Consider the following 16,230-nt stretch of genomic DNA (forward strand, 5'->3'; position numbering starts at 1 on the left):
AAAAGCAATCAAAGAAGGAAAATATGTAATTAGTGAGATGTGCCATTGTTGCAGGTTGAAAAAGTACATACAAAGGCAATATTAGTGTGGTTGGTTACTTACGTAATAAGTAACAATTTATCCAAACATTGTAAAGTCAAATCACATCTCCACACCAAAAAAGTTAATTTCGAATCAGGCAACACAATATACAACTATAGCCCTTTGTTTTATTTCCATTTATTTGAAAGAAGACACCTGTGGTAGTCAGAGAGGTGCATGGGTAAATGGAATAATCATTAGAAAATCTATGCAGGCAAGGTGTTCCGGGGGAAGAAGATCAATCATTGAAAAAATGAATGATGCTGTGTGTCTACAGTGCTCTGCAGCCAGGATGTCCAGGAGGAAATAGAATTATACCTAAAGAAACTGTTGTAGCGTGGGTGTGCACCTATGGTAGATAGATGAATAGATGAATAGATGGATGAATGGATGGATAGATCAAGGCAAAATGGAAAAAAAATAATGCAAAAAATAAATAAAATACAATTTTGAAAAAATCCAAAATTAAAATCAAAATAATAAAATTAAAATAAAATTAAACAGTTAAAATATAAAATTAAAAAATTAAAAGTAAAGTATTAAAAACAATCAATAATTGCTGATGTTTGTATGGCAGGATGATAAGAAAGAAACCTATTGTGAGGCAAGACGTGCAAAATAAAAAATGCACAAAAAGCTATTAATAATATTATCACTGTTCATCAAAATCATATTCTTAATATAGACATACTACAATGATCCACAAGCATATTATTAAAAAGATATCACATCTGTCCATGCAAGCAAAGACACAATGCTGAATGCACAAAATGGCCCCCAGATACATGATCAAACAACAACAGTGTGCAAGGAGGCATGGGGAACAAAGAACAAATGCACGCTTAAGGCAAAGGCACACTGACTGGATGCACAAAATGGCTGACAGCCACAAAGTCAAGCAACAACAGCGAGCAAGGAGGCATGGGGGACAAAGATCACATGCAAGCCTATGGCTTAGGCACACTGGCTGGATGCACAAAATGGCTGCCGGCCATATGGTCAAACAACAACAGTGAGCAAGGAGGCAAGGGCAACAAAGAACACATGCAAGCTTATGGTAAAAGGCACACTGGCTAACTGCACAAAATGCCCACCGGCCACATGGTCAAACAATAACAATTAGCAAGGAGGCATGGAGAACAAAGAACACATTCTGGCATATGGACTCAGTCTACACAAAATGGCTCGTTGCCACATGGCATAGACAATAAAGACAAATGATGGCCAATGACAAACACACACACACACTGGCCAGAAAAAGGAGGCATGGTGGTAACACTGAAGAAAATGCTACCATTAATTTAGCAATGCAAAACACAAAAATTAACTGAGCTATAAACATTTTACAACAACACACATCCTCCTATGGCATTAAATATTACACCATATACACACTTTTGCAGAAAAAAGCATGAAATGCAAATAATAGCCACCGTTTTTAAGTTATTACAATGGTATCCCTGTCCTAAATCAATTGATGTGCTGACATGATGCCTGCTGCCCTCTTGTCTAGGAGTGACGAGGAATGGACATGAATCTCTCCAACCCAGCCCAGAACCCAAAGTGGCTCCAAGGGCTGGTTGGCTGACCTCTTGATCTGAAGCCTCAGGGACATAAAAGACTTCCAACCACACTGCTCCTGCATCTGGACTCTGCTATATGTGAGTATGCCCTGCCAAATGGGGGCAGCCCCAGTCATGGACCCTTGAAAGAGGGCCTAATGTGCTTGCTCTAGAGGAATTGATGCATCCTCTGCTGTGGCAGCAGAACTGAAGCATTGCCATTGTTGTGTGAAACAGAACTGGCCTATCACTGCTACTGTGTAGGTCAGAACCAAAGCAACAAACTCTCCTTGCCACATCTTGGGAGCAGCATATTTCCTTTGAAACAACAACTGCACAACACTTTCCCCAGCACATGCTCCTCACATCTCTCATTGATGGCAGCCTCCACTACAGCTCCAAATGTTTGCATCATTGCTCCTGCGAGGATTGGAATCAATGCATCAGCTGTGCCACCTATCCTCAACACCAACCTTCACAAACCAAGTACTGTTGACAGGATCCTCAACATTGATGCATCAGGATCTTGCACCGCAGCCTTACCAAATCTCGGAACCAATGCATTGCCTAGGCTGCAGGATGCATCTTTGCTTCAGACCCACGCAATCCTCCGCAAACAGGATTTAAGGCACTTTGGTTGAGCAGGCCTAAGTGAGTCTTTGTAGATAGCCTGCACTTCATCACAGTCTACCTGAACTTTTGGGCACAACCAGGTATCCCCAGCTGGTGCCTTTTGCTTCTAAGTGCTGTTTTATATTCTATTCTTAAAAAATTAATTACTCAAGTCTGCGAATTAGATTTTTATCATTAGTTGATCTTCTTTTCTTGATTATATTAATTTCTAGTTTTTTAAAACTTGTGTGGGATCCTTTTTGTGTGGTGTTTTCACTTTTTCCCAGTTTCAAGTGATGCACAAATGCTTTACACATTGCATTCAATTTAAGCCTGACTGCTCTGTGCTAAGTTACCAGATGATGATCATAGGTTAATTTGGAGTTTGCTTGTGTCTTACCTTGAGAAGAATTGTAGTTTCTGCTTGACCAGAGCTCACACCCCAGTCAACCACCACCGAATTTCACACAAAGACGAATCTTTGAAAACTGTCAGACCTGATTGAAAATTTGGAAAACCATGTATAGAGTTGCACCATCCAACCCTGCTTTCTGCATTTGTGATCTGAAAATCTATACATAAACATGCCTGGTCAATATTTGCGAGTCCCAGTGCCATAGCGATTATATTTTTCATAGATATACTTGTGATCCATGAAAAATTATATTTAATTTAAATCCAATCATACATTTGAATCAATCAAAAAAATTATAATTTGGAGGAATCAACAAAGTTAGCTGTCTCTTTTAATGTCAGCAGGCAGAAATAGGGAATGGAAAGCAAGGGCAGAAAAAGCAATTAAGTAGCACTGGTAAGGTAGTCTCATCTGATTACCACTGTATGGGCAGATTTTCAAGGCAGGGGAAATGTGGATGAGACTGCAAGAGCAAAACTATTTTCAGGATGGAGATGATTAGGTGGCCAAAATGAGGAGAGCAGAGAACTCCCATATGGGACATGTAATGTCAGGCCAGGGGGCAGAATAGAACAAAAACAGAGAAGGATCTGGAAACAAGCATGGGCTGTTGGATCAAATAGGAGAGTGGAATAAGTAATGACAGAATCCTATCCCTTGCAGCAATGCATGCTCTAGAAATGAGTAAAGTGGGGTTCTGAATGATGCGGTGTGTCTGGGCCACTGTACACTAAGGAATCATTTAAGGTTAGGATCTGGTGGACTGTAGAGGAAGATGATTGCAGTCCTACCTATGTGACACAGACTGTCAGTCATCAGTGGAACTTGAGGCCAGAGGAGGGTGGGCATTCACATGGGAGCAAATGGGAAACATTACAACTTATTATGAAAAATAATTATGGAACCAAACTGGAGGACATTTCACAGGAGGCATAGGCCTTTATGTCATGGGCAAGAATAAAAGATGGAAAAAATGGAAAAGGCCAATGAGTAGCTGGTGGTCTGGAGAAGGGAATACAAAAAAGGAGAAAGAGGAATCAAGCTAGTGGCAGGAAGTCAGAGTCTGCCAACAAGTTGAAAAGCAAACTTCAAGTGATGCTACAGTAGTCTGAAAGACATCTGGGGAATGGGTTCAATAGGAGAGAAGAAATGGAAACAGAAAAGGAATAGTCTATAGTCATGGATTGTATGCGTACAGGTCAATTCTGTTTGCAGTAACTCCCCTCATTTGATGCTCATTTTTGTATCCTATTTTTCCTACAGTATTCCAATTGATGTTTGTTCCTGGACCCCAGAGATAATTTGAGAAAGCAGAGGTGGTAAAACTCTCATCACTCCGGTGAAATCAAGGGATTCAAGAAACACACATACATGGGTTGATTCTATACCTCTCATTCCATAGATAGCTATCATTATTCTGGTAGAAAAGGTCAAAGCAGAAGACACAGCAACTAGAGCCTCACTTAAACAAGAATAGAATAGTCAAATTAAGGGTCCACAAGAGATAAATCTGTTAAAGGGTTACGGTAGTGGGTCGCAGATTCAGTGCTGCAGGCCCTTAGGGAATAGAGAAAGGAGAAATGAAATAAAAAGTACCTAATCATTTTATAGAGGAAGAGTATAGACCCCATGCATGACTAGTAATTGAAAGCAGAATGTTCTCCAACTCTCAAGTAAAAAGCTCTTTCTTTGTCTGAAGGTATGGAAATCCTGTTGCTCATAGTTACATTCATGCTATCAGACGCTAAAGAGGTCAATTTGGCATATGGGTAAATGTTGACTTTAAACAAATATAGCACATGCTCATCATTCATTCACAATTATGATGACCATTTTTTTAAAAGATCCAGTTGACCCAGAACTCAAGTTTAAAATCCTGAACTTTGGTAGCAGACTTTAATTGGACAATGGAATACATGACAGACAAACACAGTTCTGTAATCAAAAAGCTAGAATAATGAGAGTGAGGTTTGCAGTGACAGTAGCATATTCAGGCCCATATTTATACTTTTTGACCCACAACTGCGCCAACGCAGTTGTGCGTCAAAAATTTCACCGCTGGCTAACGCCATTCCAACGCACCATGCGGACGCCTTATTTATGGAATGACGTTAGCCAGCGCTGCGGACTGGTGTGCGTCAAAATAAATGACTCACACCAGGCAGCGCCGCCGTATGGGAAAATGGGGGTTGTGCGTCAAAAAATGGGGCAAGTCAGGTCTGAGGCAAAATTCAGGCCTCAAAGCGGATTTGCGCCATTTTGTTTGACGTCCAACCTCCATTGACATGACTCCTGTCTTAGCAAAGACAGGAGTCATGCCCCCTTGCCCAATGGCCATGCTCAGGGGACTTATGTCCCCTGGGCATGGTCATTGGGCATAGTGGCAAGTAGGGGGGCCCAAATCTGGCCCCCCTATGACACTTAAAAAAAACGGAAAAAAGTACTTACCCCAACTTACCTCAACTTCCCTGGGATGGGTCCCTCCATCCTTGGGTGTCCTCCTGGGGTGGGCAAGGGTGGCAGGGGGTGTCCCTGGGGGCAGGGGAGGGCACCTCTGGGCTCCTTCCGAGCCCACAGGTCCCTTAACGCCTGCCCTGACCCAGGCATTAAAAAACGGCGCCCATCAGGCTGTGCGCCGTTTTTTAAGGCCCACCCCCTCCTGTGCGTCAAAATGACGTCAGAGTATAAATATGGGGAACAGGCCTTAAAGTCATTTTTTGAAAGGAAACGCCTACCTTGCATATAATTAATGCAAGGCTGGTTCCCCCTTCCAAAAAATGACGCACATGGTGGAATTTTGACGCCCGCGGGGTCGGACATCAAAGTATAAATATGGGGCAGGGTTTGCGCCGATTGTGCGTCAAAATTTTTGGCGCACATTCGGCGCAAACAGAGTATAAATATGCCCCTAAATGTAGTACAAATGTTGCTCATGGAGGCACAAATTCTATAATTTCCCACCTGTTCATAAAGAGGCCTCCCAACATACATTATTTTCTCAGTAGTTGTTGACTTTAAAACCTCACACTAGGCATACAAGATATGGATATGAATTTATCAGGCATTAGCTAAATGAATTTTCAATTAAAATAGGGAAGATGCAGGGTGCACTCTAAAGAGTGACATGGGCAAGCTTGTTGACCTTAATTTCCAATAACATCTACAGAATCTACAGAATTCAGTGAAATTAATAAAGGCTCCACTACTTTAGTGTTAGTAAAATAATGGCACTGAGAGGAAAGAGGATCACAGTTTCAGAAAGTAAAAGAGGCTTAATAATTAAATAGAAAGAATGTCAAATGCAAATAAGGAAGTTCTGAAATCACAAACATGGTCAATGCAGCTCCTGAATGACCCTCTTTGAAGGCAGGAGCCAAACAATGCTTGGTTCAAAAATATTAGGTTTAATTACAATCTGGCAACTGCTAGCTACTACTACTGTACTTGAGTACGACTCAAAAGATCATCTCAAGTTAGAAATTATGAAAAAAGTTGAAAATATTCTGGATGAGTCCAGTCTCATCTGACAAACAAAAGTTATCAAGGTGAAGCCTGTGATTTCCCATTTAAAGGTAATTCTGATTAGCTCATTTGGAAGCTAGAGAACCTCAGTCACTTGGTTCTAATTTTTCTGTATATTTATCAACAGGATACAAATATTAGCTCTGACACCTTACTGAATCAGTGCTAGACCTGGCATACTTGCCCTGACTTTTTGACTTCTGACCACTTGTTTTTCTGACTCATTTTTGCTGGTTTTGAGATCTGTGCACTTTCCCACTGCTGACCAGTGCTCCAAGTATGTGGGTACACTTCCAATGAACCAGGCACAAGAGCAGGGGTAGATTCTTTCATATATCCCTGAGTCTCAAGCAACAGGAGGCAAGCCAACAATCCCTTGGAGACTTCTTGAGGTGCATTGTGGAGTCCTAATTTTTCAGGGTCATAGAGCAGCAGGCAGTAGGGCAGTACAGCATTAAAGCAGTCCTTCCAGGTCAGCGGTCCAGCAAAGTAACAAACCTTTTGGCAGCATAGCAGTTCTCCTGACAGAGGTCAGTTGTAGGTCCAGAAGTTGATTTGGTGGGGTCAGTGACCCAGTAAGTATACCCAGTTGTGCCTTTGAAGTAGGGGTATCTTTGAAGTGCACTTAGGCCCTTTCTTCCCAGCCCTGGCTCCAGATTACCAATAGGGGCTAGTCAGCCATTTATATATGGACAGGTACTGCCTATTCAGGTGTGAATCTCATCCCCTCCTACCCTATCTGCCCAGCAAGAACCATCAGAGCCATCAGAATGCAGATGAGTACTCAGACACACCTATTCTCCCTGTGTTTGTGACTGGCTAAAGTATAGCTGTCACCCAACCCAGGTGGGTATTGGAGACAGGCTGCAAGCACACACAGCTGTAAGAGCAGAGAAATACCTACTTTTTAAAAGTGGCATTTCTAAAATAGTGATGTTAAATCCAACTTTCCCATTAAAGAGTATTTATCATTACCAGTCCAATGATATGAAACATTATTCAGTTACTCCTTTCTGATCAGGAATTACAGTGTTAAAATTTATTAAGGAATTCCCCATGCTAGCCTATGAGAGGAGTAGGCCTCATAGTAGTGAAAAACGACTTTGTTTTTTTTCCCATTACTAGCACATGTAAAACTTACAAGTACGTGCCCTACCTTTTAGTTACTTAGCACCCTGCCCTATGGGGTACATAGGGCCTACCTTAGTGGTGATGTACATTAAATAAAATGGGGAAGTAAGGCTTGGCAACGTGTTTAAAATACCAAGTTGAAGTGGCAGTAAACTGCACACACAGGCCCTGCAATGGCAGGCTGGAGACATGTTTAAGGGACTACATATCTGGGTGGCACAATTAGTGTTGCAGGCCCACTAGTAGCATTTAACCAACAGACCCTGGGCACCTGTAATGCACTTTAGTAGGGACTTATAAGCATATAAAATCTGCCAACTGGGTATGAGCCAATGTTACCAAGTTTACGGGAGAGAGCACAAGCAATTTGGCACTGACCATCAGTAATAAAGTACACAGAGTCCTTCAGCCAGCAAAGAGGAGGTCAGAAAATAGAAAGCAGGCAGGAAAAAGGTTTGGGGAAAACTATCCTAAGGCTATAGGGTCTAACAATTCTGATATACCACATCTTTGTTTAATCATAGTTATGATTAGACCACTCACTCCTCACTTCTAAACCTCTCAGCACAGCTAAAGAAAATCCCATTTAGATTTTTCAACAACCATCACATGCATAACTTAATACAGTGCGCTGAGTATCTGACCTGATCATGATACCAGGTATGACTTAATGCCCAGAACAGGGTAAATATCCCAATCAATATGAGGCAGCAAACTATTATCTGAACACTGTAGAACTGCATGCTAAGAATTGTGCATTGACAGAAAATAGAGATGCATACCCTGAGTATTATTAAAAAGATCTCTCATGTGGGTGATTAGAAGCTTTCAAGTAACTCAAAATGTCCAATACAATAAATTCATAACTTAGATTAACTAAGCGATGGAAAATCATACCACCTGTAGAGTTCAAGCATACTGGAGTGTCTGTAATTGTTAAAGCTAATCATATAGCTAATGGTCAACCATTTGTCACTTGAGTCTTTATTCCTCTATCCAAATGTGTTTAGAGCTGTCTACTTCTGGCTAGTGTACAGGGTAAAGTTTTCCTCCTGATCTCATGGTGTGGTAGGACGCCTCTTGTTATTGCCATCAATCAGTAGTGATTGTCAAGTTTGAGGTTGATTTGTTATTTTATACCTTCATTGATAGTTGGTGATAAAATAAATGTGACCGTTATTTTAACTGTAGTTAATTTGCTATCATTTACACAACTAAAAACACATTTTGGAATGGTAGTTAGTCAGTTGGCTGATACTAAGCAACATTTCATCAGCTAAAGTGAATCAACAGGCAATCATTTGTTCTGACAATGCAATTTAAGAATATGATGAAACAGCCTAAGTTACAGCAAGAAGAATCAAGAGTGTTGAAGAAAGAAAGGAAATCAAATTTGATAAACCTATTCACAAAAGCTATTTGTAAGTGCATGAAGCACTCATAAATTGCAAACATTACATTACAAACTCATAAATACGATTCAAAACATAGAAAGCTAGAAATATCGACCTCTTCCTCTCTGATATCTTCTGTGGAGAGGTCGCCAGACATAGAGAGATACAGCTTTCACATCATACATGGGCTATTTTCATAAGAAAACAGCACACAACCAAAACAAAATAATTTCACCATGTTAGTGAATATCTTTGTTTCCTTGTTAGAGGGTTTCTACGAATCAAGTAGGGCTGTTTATCTAGTCAACATAAATGTAATTGTATAGGGACTATGGGCCTGATTACGAGTTTGGCGGTCGGAAAACCATACCCGTGGTGAGGAGACCGCCACAGAGCTGGCGGCCTCCTCACCAGAGCAGAGCTTGTAGGCCGAACTGACATGAAAAGGGTGGCAGAGAACATGGTTTTAATCAACACGGTGACACTGACTTTACCACTGCTGTGGCTGATTACAACCACGACCGCCGTCATCCTGTCAGGATCAGAGATCCTGGCACATACAGCATTCTTTTGTCGGCACTGTCTGCCAATCTTTTAATATGGTGGTCGGACCACCACATCTGCGGTGGTCTGACCTCCACTGTGAGGCTGGCGGTCTTCGGACTGCCAGACTCAAAATCGGGCTCATAGACCACCTATACTATGAGGAAATATTGGCAAGGTTCTAGCTAGCTAACAGTGCCCAGACTAAACCCCTAAACATACCAGGGTACAAGATGGCAGCTGCAACCTCGAATATGACTACTCAAATTCCCAAAGACATCATTGAAACAGGTCTACCCTTTTATTGTTTGTGTACAAAATTGTCTTGTCAAACTTGTATTGCAACAATTATATTCTTGAATGAAAAAACATGAGCTTCAATCATTAGGCAGATGAGACAAAGCATGATAACAAGCATTTTGAAAATGGGGAAAAAGTAAAATAGTTCAACCATGGTAATATTATTGTGTTGGTACACTCTTATCGGTTACTACCTGCACTATCAAGAGCATAGTGGAAATATCCTCTGCCAGATCAATGGGACTGCCGAACGCCCTATATTGGGAAAGATGCACCAGGAAGCCAGGAAGCCAGACTGGTGTAGTGCAGGCTATTATCACCGGCAGGCTAGAGGTCAGAGTCAGCTGGGTTGCATCTTGGCCACAGTGCACCGCTTTCCAGGATAAGTCTAGCAGAAATGATCCTTTACTGAATGTAACACATCATTCAGTACAGTACAGTTTTTATAATACAAGTACAGTTCACATTGCACCCTGTGAGAGGCACAGAGTTGATACTATGATATGAGTGCAAATGAGGAGCCGTCTCCACAGACAATTAAAATACTAAGGCATTGTGTTCTGTGTGCATTGTCTTGGACTTAGTGTGCAGACTGGATAGCAGCAACACCTACAAGAAACAAGCAGCTTGTACTGGGATTTTTCAGTACATTATCACAAGAGTGAAAAGCTGAGTAAAAAGTCACCATTAGAAAGAAAGGATAAGTTAAGCGGGCCTTTTTCGTGCTTTACTACAACCCCCTTGGCCATGGGAGACTATGCTCAAACTAAAATAAAAGCATAAAGCTAGGCTAAAATATGAGTAATAATTTATGTGTAAAATATAAAATACACTTTAATAATAAAAGCAAATGAAAGTCATATTAAAATATGCCAAATATAAAGCCAATTAAAGGAATAAAACACATATTTCTTAGAAACAAAAACACTACTCAAAAAGTCAAGGAGGCTCCTAACATATTTCCATGACCAAATTCAATGGTATCCAAGAAGTAACCTGCTACTGCAGACAACACATCCACCATGGCCTCAGAAGCAATTTCTAATGAACAAACATGGTCAAATCCAGCCACCTCAGCAGGCACTGAAGGTGAGACAGCCGGTGTTGTAACTGCAATATTAGAACCAGATCCCATGAATCCGGAAGCCAAAGCATCCATATCGACCGGACGCAGTGGCTCATAATACACATCCACAGCAATAGCAGCCTCATGGGACAGCACTGAAAGTGGGTCCTAAATGAACTCACATGTAGATTCATATCATATTCATATCCATAGATTGAACCAACTGCTTAGTCAGAAACAAGTTCAGTGCACACTCAAAAAGGCACAGCAGACAGCGGAACACAGGACGTACACATTGTTACCATGCAAGTCTAAAGGACAAAGATCAGTTCATGGTCAATTTGTGGAGCAAAGACACTCCTAAATACTTTATCATGAATTCATGGAACAGCAGGACGTGTGGTGGATTCATCACCATTGGTCTCGAAGTGGAACATCCATTAGGATCAAAAGGCAATGACTAGGAATGATGCAATCGGTATGCCCCCAAAACACTTGAAACCAAAGAATGCAGAAAGGACGGTATCACTCCGAATACAGTCTGGAACATTCTCGAATATCCAGACCCAATTGCTATAAAAAAAAGTGCCACTTGTGTGGTATTTAATGCCTTAAATATTCGGTGAACAAGTTCACCAAAATGCTTCAGCAAGTTACTATGCAATAGTGATTTAACTTCAGAGTAAAACACTCCAACGTCAAGATCAAAGGTCTCTAAGGCACATGTTAAAGCAACATCCTCTGAAACAATCAGGCTTTCTGCCAGCTCAGTTTATCAAAGTTCACAATAAAAATACTATAATTTCATAAACCAGGTTTATGGGAGGAAATAACACGTTGTCCAACTCAGTTGCAGAATCGAACTCTATTGGCTTTGTCCACGCTGTAATAAAAATGTATCATTCTGCATGATATCGAATTCAGATGACACAATGGTATTCAAAGAATAAATATGATTTAACAGCATAGTCGTACCAATGTCCACAATAGCCAATGCTTTATCTAAATTTCCCCCATCGATCTGTCTAAATCGTTCAGGAGCATTTTGCTGAGAACGTTTCCAAATATCATTATATATGGAATATAGAAAGCTTTTGGACATGGTGATCTATGATTAACAGAATATGGGCCATATGTACGAACACATTTTCCCATTGACACAGAATGAGAAAAACCCTTTGCTACATCTGGCCCCAAATCTTGTAAATCCATGTCATCAGAAAGGAAAGATAGGTGTTCCTTTAATTGCTGCTAATGTGGGCTGTTATAACCAATGGTGGCATAATTTCCCTATGCTATAGGTGATGAATACTCCCAAATGTGGAGCCCACAAGTAACTGGGGTCTGGACTGCTAGCTTTAAAACACAAAGAGGAGTAATGAAATGTGCATGACAACCATTAATGCTGACTTGCCATACTAAACACCTGTCTGGACTTGAAATTGAATAATTATATGTACCATTCTGAATCACAGCATTCAATTGCTATTCTGTGAAGTTTGCTAAATGTTGCCAATTGCTGAGACATGAAATGGATGGAATATTAGGTTTATTCACTCCTTTAATTTTAGCCAGACCCATGTAAAATAATTTGTCTAGGTACAAGACAGGCTCTAAACAAAGCCTCAATGCCAGTACATGTCAATGACGTGTTCCCCAAATCAATTTCAAATCTATATTATCTCTCCAGTATTAATCACCTTGTAGGGTCAGCTGGGATATAAATGAGTCAGAATAAATCAATTTAGTTTGAGTCAGCATATTTTTCTTCACTGAGGAAGGGGTACGTTTATAAAAAATAAGAACTTGGGTTGAAGGGGTTGTGTTCTGAAAAATATGCAAACTTTCTTATATATGTTTTTGAAATACCTACTGGTAGTATTGGGCAATGTTCTCATTGTGTGTCATTTAATACTGCACATGGAGGACTAGCTCTGTGTTAATATTGACATGATAACAAAACATTTCCCCATAGTTAGAAAAAATCAAATGCAAATCTTCAGTTTCAAATTCAGCGTGGCTTTCCCATTCTGAAAGAATGATTCTTACAGTGTCCACATCATCCCATTCATCATAGAAAGCATGATGAGTGATTATGTCATCCATAGAACCTGTGATATTTCCAACATTTCTGTAGAACCAAAATATAAAATGGGACCTTATCCCACACAATTCCATCAGAGAAGGGAGATGCAGAAATGCTCACTAGGAACAGGTCCCTATCTTTGCACCTTATGAGAGGAAGTCAGATACCTCAACTTCCAGTTCAGGAGCAGTGCGTTCAGGAAGGTAATGACCATTCAAAATTAAGAAGAATACTGTGACAAATCAAATTCAAATGAAGAGAAAACACTGTAAAACTGCAACTCAAATATAGGACCAAGGAGGAATCAGATAGGCGTGTTTCAGCAAAGAAGAAAAATACATACTCCATGTATTTAAGTTTGTGAAGATTGTGAAGATTAATAATCAATATCAACAAACTAAGCAGAGGGTGTCCGTGTGAAAACAGGAAACTCACATGGCAAAGAAGAACTGGTACTATCTACCAAAGGTTGTTAGTAATAAACAATTTCATTATTAGGAAAAGCAGTGGAAAATTGAAAAATCACATCTGGAACGTGTCCCATTGTGGCAGTACCAACCAAAACTAATGAAAATTCAGCATCTCAAGACCCCAGCCAAGGAGAAGCAATATGTGTATTAAATAATTCTTGCAGAGAGAGCTCATGCAGAGCAGTAAGAGGAGGCAGGTAAATACCCAGGAGTCCTTTAGGCCTATGGTGTAGAACTGGCCACATGGGGTATCTTAATTATTTAAATCAAAACAAATCTCTTGCTTTTACAATTAGCTAGCAGAGGCAAGCTCACAGTTCTGCTACCTTAAATGCCAATGAATGGCACCAATGCTCGATATGATGAGCCAAACTCCTTTTTATCTGTAATCTTCTCAAAACAGATCCTTCATTTCATCAGTGGCAGAACACTTGGTAGCTTCATTAGAGCGCTTAGCTCAGAAGTCTTGTAATTCCTGTAAGATAGCTCAATGTTCATTGATGTGAAAGGCGTGTCTGCCGCTGTATTGCCAGAACTATCAAGAACTGAAATGTGCATCTGGATGCCAAAGAGGACCTCACAGGGGACAGTGCAGGTGATCTCCTTGAGTTTGGAGATGAAAGATGGGAAGTAGATCTTCTGGGTTCTTCAGGTGAGGAAGGAGGTGATTCATCTGAACGCATCCTCTTGGGCGCCAATGTGGTGGAGTCTTTCGATCAGCACATGGTGGGATATGGTGTCGAAGGCTGCTGAGAGCTTGAGAATGATCAAAGTCGATGTTTGTCCTCGGTCGAGGTGGGTTTGGATGTCATCTGCGGCTGTGATCAGGGCAGTTTCAGTGCCGTGATTGCTGTGGAAGCCGGATTGGGAAGTATTGAGTAGTTGGTTCTGCTCCAGTATGTTTTGAAAGTGTTGATAAATCATGCCTTCTTTTTACTGTTATTTGTTGTATATAACATATATTGTCTTGCCAAATGCATTTATTGGCTAAATTGCTTTTTTGTTTTAGCCATAATTATTTTATAAAAATTGTTAACATTTTGATAGAAATATGTTTGCAAAATGCAACTTTATAATGAGAAAAATCATGTAATAGTTAGAATTCTTTGTAGAAACATCTTGTGCATAATGTGTTTGATCTGTCTATTTTATGTAATGGTAAAAGTAGATTTTGCACACTTCTATGGTTTTATATCATTATGTTATAAATAAGATAGGCATTATTATTTGTTAAACATACCATGGCCACATAGATATCAGACAATCACTTGTCAAGAAATCATCCATTGTTGCTGTACTCTTTATTCAACACAGCTTGATTTTCTTGAGACTCCACTGCATCCAGATAACTTCTAATATGTCCAACTATGTTCTAAAGTTTTGGTAAGACAGTTTCTTGCTTGTCTGAGATTCCAAGAACCAATGAGATCGTTTCAGCACTAACTGGCAGGTCATAGCTAGGCTGTAAATTTCTTGTCTTTCTTTTCTCAGAATGCAGTTCGACTTAGTCCAAAGAGAGCTACAGAGTGCTGGATCATCTTCAAGATCCAGTACCCGGCAATATGTAAAAGAGTGCACACAGTGCTGGCTTAACAGATAAATCTTCTTCTACCTGAGTTCAAGAAGCCAAATGATGTGGTCCCACGTGAGTGTTGTTTAAATAGAGACATGGCCAAGATAGCCAGCACATTTAAGGAGACTTTGGAAATCCTGTGTTACTTTCTGAAACCTTATGCATTACAGCAGAGCTTTCTAGTGATCAAAGGATCACACTAGGAAGGTCTACTGAACAACTCAAAATTATTCAAATAAAATGTCATTATTGCCTGAGCCAGGGTTCTGCAAAGTCGGTCCTGGAGAGCCGGGTCCACGCCAGATTTTAAGCATATCCACATTTAGAAAACTGTGGATTTCTGAAACATCTTTTTTTTAAATGTGTATATGTTAAAAATCTGGCATGGACCAGGCTCTCCAGGACCGACTTTGCAGAACCCGGGCCTAAGCAGTCAGTCAATTCATCCAGTTAGTGGATTTATCTTAAACAGAAGTGAAACGGAAGATTAATCAAAGCTGTGGAAACAGTTACCCAAGTAAGCCATCGATCCCATTCCAGGACAAGCGATTAGTTTAGTGATGTCTCTGATGCTTAATGGACAGCAGATTTGACAATGATTCTTGTAAAGGCCATCAGCATAATCGTTTCACTTTAGCATTCTGCAAGAAGGCATTCCTTAACATTCTCACATGACAGAGTACTAAACCATGTGAAATTATTATCTTAGCCATTCAAGTCCTCCTGCATAATATATGACTGCATCTGACTTACTATTGCTTCTGATGTTCCCTTTGCACATGTGCCCCTCAACATCAGTTTCCTCACAGAAAATTGGTATGATATCTCCACTGATACAGCGAGCGGAGAGAAGAGTAAAACTCAACTCCTTTGTCCCAGACTCATATAATTCAGAAATATATGAGTGTACAGCAGAGGAGAAGAGTTCTAATTTACACAAACAATGTCAATGCAGATAGATGTACATGAGACAAATTACATTACCAATAATTGAACTGTTAAAGAGCATGCATTGTTAACAAATGTGAAATGAAGTAAAAAATGTATAAAGGATGTCAAAGAGTACTGATTGTTAACTGATGTCAATCTTACCTGACCGAAGGATGACAGAAAGCTGAATTACTGATGCTAGGATGTCCCCTTTTGTCATGTCAGGTATTCATTGTAGTGTGAACACAAGGGCCTGTGTATCACTGTATTTGACAAGAAAGGCATACACAGAGTAATGAGACATCTTTACACATGGGTGCTTAATGGCAAAGATTGTATATAGAGTACATCAACAGTCCATGTTTCTCTCCTGGATGAAAATGGGTTGGATAAAGGTGTTATTATTGTGCTGACAATATATTTAAGGGCCTGATTACAAGGCTGTTGGTCAAAGGACCACAAGCCTTGTAGTGACAGTCAGACCACTGCAACTGGGGCGGCCCGGCCACCACATTACAACCCTGGTAGGTGGCCCTGCCAGAGGA

Source organism: Pleurodeles waltl, chromosome 6 (assembly GCF_031143425.1).
Source record: "Pleurodeles waltl isolate 20211129_DDA chromosome 6, aPleWal1.hap1.20221129, whole genome shotgun sequence".
NCBI lineage: Eukaryota > Metazoa > Chordata > Amphibia > Caudata > Salamandridae > Pleurodeles > Pleurodeles waltl.